Source organism: Copadichromis virginalis, linkage group LG23, assembly GCF_057382275.1.
Source record: "Copadichromis virginalis isolate Kocher_CV1m ecotype Utaka linkage group LG23, C_Virginalis_male_GT1.1, whole genome shotgun sequence".
Classification (NCBI taxonomy): domain Eukaryota; kingdom Metazoa; phylum Chordata; class Actinopteri; order Cichliformes; family Cichlidae; genus Copadichromis; species Copadichromis virginalis.
In genome coordinates, this window is record NC_140639.1 from 7,959,648 (window position 1) to 7,968,884 (window position 9,237).

The following is a 9,237-nucleotide window of genomic DNA, read 5'->3' on the forward strand; positions in this document are numbered from 1 at the left end:
ACGTGTGCTTCATAACCATAGTCAGATGGTACCCTTTGTAATGATGTCCTGAAGTTTTAACACAATAATGCCACATGGCGAGAAACATGACATGACTTCCACTCCACATGTTGAGGTGATTAAATCTAATGGCCCTATTCTTATGTCGCATTAATGAGCAAAGCAAACTAAGTGTTACCTTCTTTGCGGGCTCCCTCTCAAGAGCCAGAGTGTAACAGGCCTCAGGCTGTATGTGATAAAATACTTGTCAGCTAGGGAGTCAACATGATTTCATATGTTGTTTTATAGTCTTTTCTCCCTATCTTCATGTCAGCACACACACACACATACACACATGGGGGGTAGCCAGTTGTCTTGGGCTTCCCAGCAGTGTGGTCCCAGTGGAGGTGTCAGCCAGTTAGGGGTCAGAACTGTGAGTGCTATTGAGGCTTTGTTGGTGATATACTTTGCCAAAGTGTGCTAATCTCACAGAAACACTGCCTCATAGTGTAAACACACCTGCGTCCTGTCATGATGCCAATTCTACTCCTCCTCCTTATTTTCCCTAAATGTTCATCTCCCTCCTCACATTCTTCACTATCCATTGTTCCACTTTTTATTAGTCCTTTTCTCCCATTCTGTTGATTTACTAAAGTTTTGTAAACTATACCAAAGTTATATTAAACTCACGCCTTTTATATGAACAGATGATTATACAGATCAGAGGTGAGAGTGTGAAGAGGGAAAAATATACATTTTGTTTGTAAATTTGTCATAGGAGATATGGGTATGTGCCTGTTGGTGTTGAACTCTTGTTGTCATAGAAAGCTGGTATTAACTTGCTATATACTCATCTCCTATGAGATAATCTGTTCACTGGGCACACAGTGTAATTATACACCATTATTCCTCCATCATGGTCTCTGCAGCATAACTGTATCATGTAATAAGGACTGTAACAGATAAATGAAAAGGGCTTCCAAACATGAGATAAGATACTGTACCACAGGGAGGTCAGAGGTCCCGATGAGGGCCGAACAGAAACCCCAGGATGAGGTTAAGATGAGGTCAGGATAATTTGGACCGGACACACGATCCAGCTGGAGGTCAGAGGTAACCTGATCACTGTGTCAGGATAGCTAAATGGGGGGTTGTTTTTCTGTCTAATATATCTCATCTGTCACATTCACACAGTGTGGGTATTTTTAAGTAATGAGTCAATACAAAATGCAGTTTTTAAATAATTTCATTTATTAGGGGGAAAAACATTATGCAAGTCTTGCCTCACAGCAAGAGTTCAATTCCACCATCAGGCCGGGGTCTTTCTGTGTAGAGTTTGCATGTTCTCCCCGTGTTTGTGTGGGTTCTCTCCGGATACTCCGGCTTCCTCCCACAGTCCAGAGACATGCAGTCAGTGGGGATAGGTTAATTGGAAACACCAAATTGCCCATAGGTGTGAATGCGAGAGTGAATGTGAGCGTAAATGGTTGTCTCTGTCTATGTGTTAGCCCTGCAACAGACTGGCGACCTGTCCAGGGTGTAGCCTGGACAGGCTCTGGCGTCCCCCGCAACCCTGAAGAGGATAAGCGGAGGCGAATGGATGGATACCTTGTTAAATCATAAATTAACTGTGATTTAAGACGTTTTTTTGGAAAGCTGAGTTCACTTTTGCTCAAGCCTGATTAATGTCAGACCTGCTGAAATAAGGAAATCACTTAAATAAAACCTGACTGAAAAAGTGAAGCAGGCTAAAAGATCTCAAAAAGCACCACATCATGCCACGATCTAAAGAAACTCAAGAACAGATGAGAAATGAATTCGATGACATCTGTCAGTCTGGAAATAGTTACAAAGCCATTTCTAAGCCTTTGGGAGTCCACTGAACCACACTGAGAGCCATTATCCACAAATGGATAAAATCAGGAACAGCAATCAGGAATCCCTCACTTAGCTCAGTTAAGATCAGTGCTCGTGATTCAACAATAAGAAAGAAACTGGGGAAAAATGGCCTCCATGGGAGAGCTCCAATGTGGAAACCACTGCCGACCAAAAAGAACATAAAGGCTCGTCTGACATTTATTAATAAATATTTTGATGAACTTAAAGACTTTTAGACAGATGTGTCACGGTCCCCGTGTCTCTCTGGTTGGCTCACGCTGGCTACAGGTTTTGTTGTTGTTCGTTTTTGTTTTCTTTGTCTCTCCTCCTCCTCTCTGCCTGGATGGAGCTCGTTACGGGCTCTCGCTCTTGGCCCACGCACCTGTGTGATTGTGTCCACCTGCTGCTGATCTGGCTGATTTCCCCAGCTGCTATTTAAGGCAGTGGCACAGAGCAGCTCACCGCTGGAACGTTGAACCTCCTGAGTTCGTGCTCTTGTCATTTTCAAAAGAATCCACTGTATGTATTTTGCTGTGGAACTAACGTTAACTTCTGTGCGTAGATATCCCTCTTCTGGACCAAATCACGGGACCTGCCCGGGTGTGGCAGCGTGTGTGGAGTTTTGGAGCGAGTGCGGCTGAAGAGGAGTGCGTGTGTGCAGAGGAGCTGTGGCGGTGACTGTGGGGAAGAGGAAGCGTGTGTGTGGATTTCCCCCCCTCCTTCTCTCCCTGGAGCCCTGGACCCCCCTCCCAACTCACTGTACATATATATAGCACTGAGGTGATCCTTGTTGTAAATAAATCTCCTTTTGTTCTCTTAGAAAGAACTGTCTGCGCGTGAGTCCGTTCAGTAGCCATGACAAGATGAGACAAAAGTTGACCTTTCTTAAAGGTTTGTGTCCTTTTCCATCTCGCATTGAACTAACCTGGCATTTCATTAAAAAGAACATCATACCGACAGTCAAATCTTGTGGTGATACTGTGCTATACTGAACTTTCATGACTTGGAGAACTGCTATAATTGATGGAACCATTAATTCTGCTGTCTACCAGAAAATCCTGAAAGAAAATGCCCGGCCATCAGTTCCTGCTCTCAGGTTTTGAAGTGGCCTATAAAGTCCAGACTTAAACCTGATTGAGATGCTTTGGCATGACCTTCAACTGGCCGTTCATGCTAAAAAACCCTCCTGTGTGCCTGAGAAAAACAAATCAGCAAGGAATGTGAAAGACTCATTGTCACTTATCTGCAGAGATGGGCAGTAACAGTACAGTTACTTGTAACTGTAATCTGATTACTTTTTCAAGTAACGAGTAAAGTAAGGGATTACTATTCCATAAGCGTGCTGCGTTACTAAAACTATGATTTTTGATTTTTTTTTTTTTTTTTGCGAGAGTGTCTCATGACAATGACGTAAGCGAGTGCGATGTTTGTGGCAACAGCCGTGTGAAGATCAACAATGGATAATATATCGAGTGCCGGAGAGCTTATGGCCGTGCAGCATTTAAAGCATGGAAGTACTGACCTTACTTTGAGTTTGATTCCGTAAAAAGTGACAAAAACATTAGCGTCCTCTGTTCACTGCGTGGGAAGAAAACTTCTTTTTACAGCGAAAAACCCACCCCCCCTAAACTTCCAAGCAAGCACCAAGTACGCTGCCACGGGAATGTGAAATTCACCGAGAAACTCGCGGATTCTTCCACTGACCGCTGCGGCACATCTGCACCAGGGCAAACATCCACCTGCCCCACTCCTGCTATACAGGCGAAAATAGAGCAACAGGACTGCTAGTCTTTGATTTTATTTATTTTCTGCTGTGTTTCACTTGCATTTATTTGAAAGGGTGAGTGTAAACACAAAAAAACTATTTTATTTTATGTGCTGGAATGTGCAGAAAATAGGTTTAAATGTTAAACAAATTTCTTCCAGTCAGAGAATGTTGCATATAATTAAATTTTTGCTTGATGCATAAAGTTAAAAGATTAAAACTAATAAAACAAGTTTTAAAAAGAGACTTTTCCATTTGATTACATTTTGTATGATGGATTATGTAGAAAAAGTAGAATTGGGCTGAAAGATCTATTGCTTTATTACCTATTCAGGTTGTAAATCATGTTTTTAAAAAGTAACTAAGTAATTAATTACTTTTGAAAATAAGTCATCAGTAAAGTAACAGGATTACTTTTTGGGCGAGGTAATCAGTAATTAGTTACTGATTACTTTTTTCAAGTAACTTGACCAGCACTGCTTATCAGAAACATTTACATTTTATTTCATTCCACAACCAGTTAGGGGGCAGTTACTTTTTCACATAAGGCCATGTAGGTTTGGAAAGGTTTTATCCCTTAATAAATCAAACTATTACTTGAAAACTGCATTTTGTATTTTTCTCAGGTTATGTTTGTCTAATTCTTGAAATTTTATTGATGGTCTGAAACACGTAAGTGTGACAAATTTCTTCCAGAAATCAGGAAGAAGGCAAATACTTTTCTTTTTTTACAGCACTGAGTCTGTGCAGACAACACAAAAGGTTGACAAGTGAATAAGCTCCATCATCTGGCTCATTTCTAACCTCCTAAATCTCTTTAAAAAATGGGTGTAGTTTAAACTTCACTTTTAAAAAGTTATAGCTACATTAGGCTATGAGTGAAATGACGGGAGGTCTAGATTATATGCAGATAAATCTGCAGGTAAGACGGCCACATGTGCCCTTTTGTTTTTTTTGCTAAGTTTGTGTGGCTTCATTGCATCAATACAAACACATTCATCATTATTATTATAGGATCTTGAAACATTTCTGAACTCCAATGACAACCTTCTGAATAAGCCAAGTTAGTGATCTAGTGCTGTGGTGCTGTCATTAGCTCTTACACAAGAACTGATGGATTGAAGTGACCTTGGGATTGAGTCTCCATAAACCTGCTGAGTAGGGTTGAATTACATTTGTAATAGAGACAAAAGACAAAATAAATAACACACATGTGCTCTTGGAAAGGTTACACAAGTTATGTAAGCTAATAAATACAGAAATAGTGCTTTCTTTATGAGATCATTCTGGCAAGAACTAATCCACACAATGAGATCTAGATAACCAGGAACATCCCTCAGTTATTGTTGCATGGAAAAAAACTCATCCAAACTTTTCCAACAAAGGCACATGATACCATGTATGTTATTTTTTTAGCCAGTATATGGTTAAATCAAAAACAAAACCTTTTAAGTTGTGAAATAATTCTTATTCCCTTTTTCCAGTCATGTTTGTTTAGTGATATTATCAGGTAGTCCATGTGGTTGCCTGCATTTGTGAATTACCATTGGAAATTACAGGAGGGGGGGGCATTGTTGCTGTGATGGCATCAGCCACACATGGGTAAAATCAGTCCATACATTCACCTCATTAGTTTCGTTTGCAGTTATTTCAGTAATATGTCTTCACTTAAACCTAACTGTGATACTATGAAGCACGCACATAATAGTATTGTGTGGTTTTTAAAAAAAAATTTTTGTTATATTAATTATGTTTCTGTTTTTTTGAGTTACCTGGTTTGGGGAGGTGGCTGTTTCCTGTCTGGGCAGAAGGTGTGGCCAAGGGCTGAGGACTTTGAAAACACAATGCCTGCTCAGCAGCAGACCAACCAAGTGCTTGTCAGTGTTTTAGGTTTAGTTATGTTATTTTGTGCTTAGTTAGTATTTGTTTTGGTTTTGTTTCCCCCTATTGTGTGTAAATGGTTTGGCCAATAAAAGTTACCCTCCTGTGTCTTTATTTTTTAGGTCAGTTTGTGAGTTAAGTTGTGTCTTCTTTGTTTGGTTAAGTTTCTGGAAGTTCACAGAGTTATATTTAGTTGACCTCTTTTATCGGCCCGCTAATTATATTTTGGACTTTATCTTTTTAAACTTTTTGGGGGGTTAAAATTTTTAAAAAGCCCATTTTAAAAACATTTTTCCTGTGTCCTCTATGCCTTTGCTGCTTGGTCCTTCACATTTGCCCACTCCAGGATTAAACACTCATTGCCAAAAGTTTAGTCACCAGGGAGGTGACGTCGTGATACGTACTGTTGCAACATTTCCACGAATCAACACTCTAATGCCCTCAGTGGGAGATGTCTTATCAGTTGATGATAGGAAAGGATGAGTAATATATATACATGCTGGCTAATTGAGTAGGATCAATCAAAATAGTGGCCCTAGAGCCTGGAATAACTTCTGTAAGATCCACTGTATGTGTTTCTGTTATGTAGCTGCCTCTCCACTCTCTTTGCCTGCCTCACGTCTGACCTATGATAATGATCCATCTATGCCTCACCTCTGACCCCACAAATTTAAACCAGGTGTATGCAATGTGAGCGCTGAGGGGAAGCATGGTGGTGTTTGTGTGCATGGAGGACTCCTGCCTATGTTGAGTGACAGCGCTGAACTGCTGCTGGTACCAAAGGGCTGAGGTAGGGGTGCAAAGCTTGAAAAGAGGAGGGGAGACTTCTACTTTTCTCTTCTCTGTTTTTCCCAACTCACTAAAGAGTGAAAAAAAAGAACATATTTTACCAGCATTAAGAAAATTAAAGTAACAGATAGCAAACTGTGTTTAAACTCTTTCACCAGTATTTCAGTGGTTCTGGATGTACACACAAAAAAGGCCAGATGCCTTGCACAGGGTTATAATTTCCAGGGTTCAGGTGCTGGTCTTGCCCTCTTTGACACACGGGGCACCAGGTAAACAACCTGCTGATAGGAAATCCTGTCTGTCAAACACCAGCAAGGCAGTGACGTCAGACTCCTGACCCCAGAGTCACAGCTTCCCCCCCTCCACCCAAAACAACAAGAAGAACTGTCCTGTCCCACCCCACTCCACCCCAACACACACACACACACACACACACACACACACACACACTAAAAAACTACAAATATGAGGCATTTGATGGAGGTGCTTCTAAAATAGAAGATTCCAGCTGCTTTCTAGAGCTATGAATATAGATCTTACTTGACAGGATTAATGATACGCTGGTGTTGGCAAACTAATTAAATCCAGTTGAAATCAATAATTAATGACAGTGACAGTGTAATAAAAAGACATTACAGTAATAAACAGATAAAGCCAATGAATCTCTATAAGCCAGCACTTGGTGACACCAAAAGGAACAAAAGGAAACCTCTGACAGAATTGTACTTAGGGAGTCTGATTGGGGAGGGGACAGCAAAGAAAGAAAATGAAATCATAGAGAGACAATAAATAGTATAACATTAATCTGCAGAGATTTCAACAGAACAGTACTGGAAGAGAGAGCACAGAGCTGTAAAACCACCAGAGAGCTGTGAGATAAGGTTAACGACTTGTTCGATCATGCCAAGAACAGAGTGATAAAAGAGTACAAGTGAAGAGAGTAGAGCAGAGGTGCTACAGAGAGCACAAGCAATATAATCACATGAATTAGTCCAAATGCAGTTTTTCATTATTATTAGCACTGTATAAAAAAATAAATTACTAATATTGAAAAATAGTGGTCATTTCGACTCAGCACCTGGGTTGAAATACCACAGAGAGTAAAAGATCTGGATGAACAGATCCCATAAGATGACTTAGTTTCTTCCTTTTTCCGCAAAGATTATTTTCAAGTAACGACTTGTCTGCCAAACCTGACACTATTTTCCTTATCCCTAGACATGAACCACAATCTGTGATCTGGCAAATCCTCCTTCCAAGTCTCAGTCTCATAACAGATTTTAAAACAATGACAGCAGAGTTTTCAAACAATTTTCTATCAGCCCCACTGCCTGAAAGTGTGTAATAAGAGTAGAGGGTGCTATACTAAGACACTCAGGTGAAATACTGAACTAAGAGTATGCTACATGTTGCTGGAGTCTCCTGGTTGTGTTTCGCCCTCTGAAGCACAATGACTACCAGAACCTGGCAAACATTAGAAGAGTCAGAAAAAGCTGTTAACGCATGTTTCTGTTGTTAAGTCATTAGTCAGTCTTTCGTTGGCCAGGAAGGATCAAAGCCCAGGGGCCCTCTGTATTTATGAGAGTTGAGGTGTATGGTAGCCAATTGCTAGCTTTATGTGTGGCTGTGTTTATGTGCAAATAGGTTGTGTGTGTTTTTGTGTATATCTGGGTTCTTGCCTGGAGTTATCATACTGCTGTGGATGGAGGGGCTGGAGTCAGTGCTGCCACAGGATGCTATTTTCTCCAAAGGCTTGTATTAGTGCTGAAGTACTGATGTGCTCTGATCCACAGCCAGGCAAACAAAAACTGTGTGTATGTGAGGTGTGTGACAATGCCTGTGTGCTGGCCTTGCTTTTTGAAATGTGTTTAGTTTGGACTGACAAGTAAAACAGCAGATTGCCAGGGAATGAAACACTCCTATCTGGCTAGAAGAGGCCTAGTGGGGGTCTCAAGTAACTGATCTGAGTGCAGTGGGTGGTAGTAAATGGTTTGATCAAGAGGTCAGTTCGCTGGCTGGGGTCCTTTAGGGCCCAAACCGTGAGATTCGGTATTGTTTCAAATGCCAAGTGAAGCACAGCCTCAATGATGTGTCAAATTGGCTTTCTGAACTGATCTTCAAACAACAAACACACACAGAATAAACACACTTATTTCCTCTTCTCTCCTTTCCCTTTATCTGCACTCAAAGCCCCTGAGGGCTCTCTTCAAAGCAGACTTCTGCTGGTTCAACTCAAAAAGACTCCACACAGCAAAAGTGTTCTCCTTTCAGTCCGCCTTTCACTTCCCTTAATTTTCATTTTACCTCTGTCTGTTTCCCTACTGTCTGTGTCCCTCCTCATTTCCTCTCATCCCTGGTAGCAGACCATATGGTATTCTCATTCTGTATTCAATATGATAGTTGGTTGTGGGACTGTCACTCGGTTTTGAAGCAGACATCCGTATTAAGAGCAAAATGTGGTGCCTCCCTGGCTCCTACCGTTCTCTTTGACAGAGCAGATCTGTGATACCGGAAAACAAACTCACAAGCCTGCAACTCGAGCAGTGGACTGTGATGTCCTTTAATAAGCTGAGTGGGAGGTCAACTTAGAGTGGGTAGAAAGCAAGATGTTTTGAAATGACTTGAAGTGGTAAGAGGAAGGGACAAAGGATAGAGGCGATCAAGAAACAGAAGTTACAGTATCTTTAAGTACTGAATACTTGAATGTTGTCATTTTAAAGGCAGAAAAATACATGTACATTTTTCATTGTCAACATATTCTGCATATACTTCCAACTTCTAAGAAAATACAAATCTACAAAGATGAAGTGTTCGTTTGAGTTGAATGAATGATTTTCCAGCAAACAGTACAGAGTATTTCCAAGTGTAGGACAATCAACAGCAAAATGCAACCATAAATATAAATCAATCGTGACTTTTCTCTTTTTGAGGCAAAGGCGGAAGCA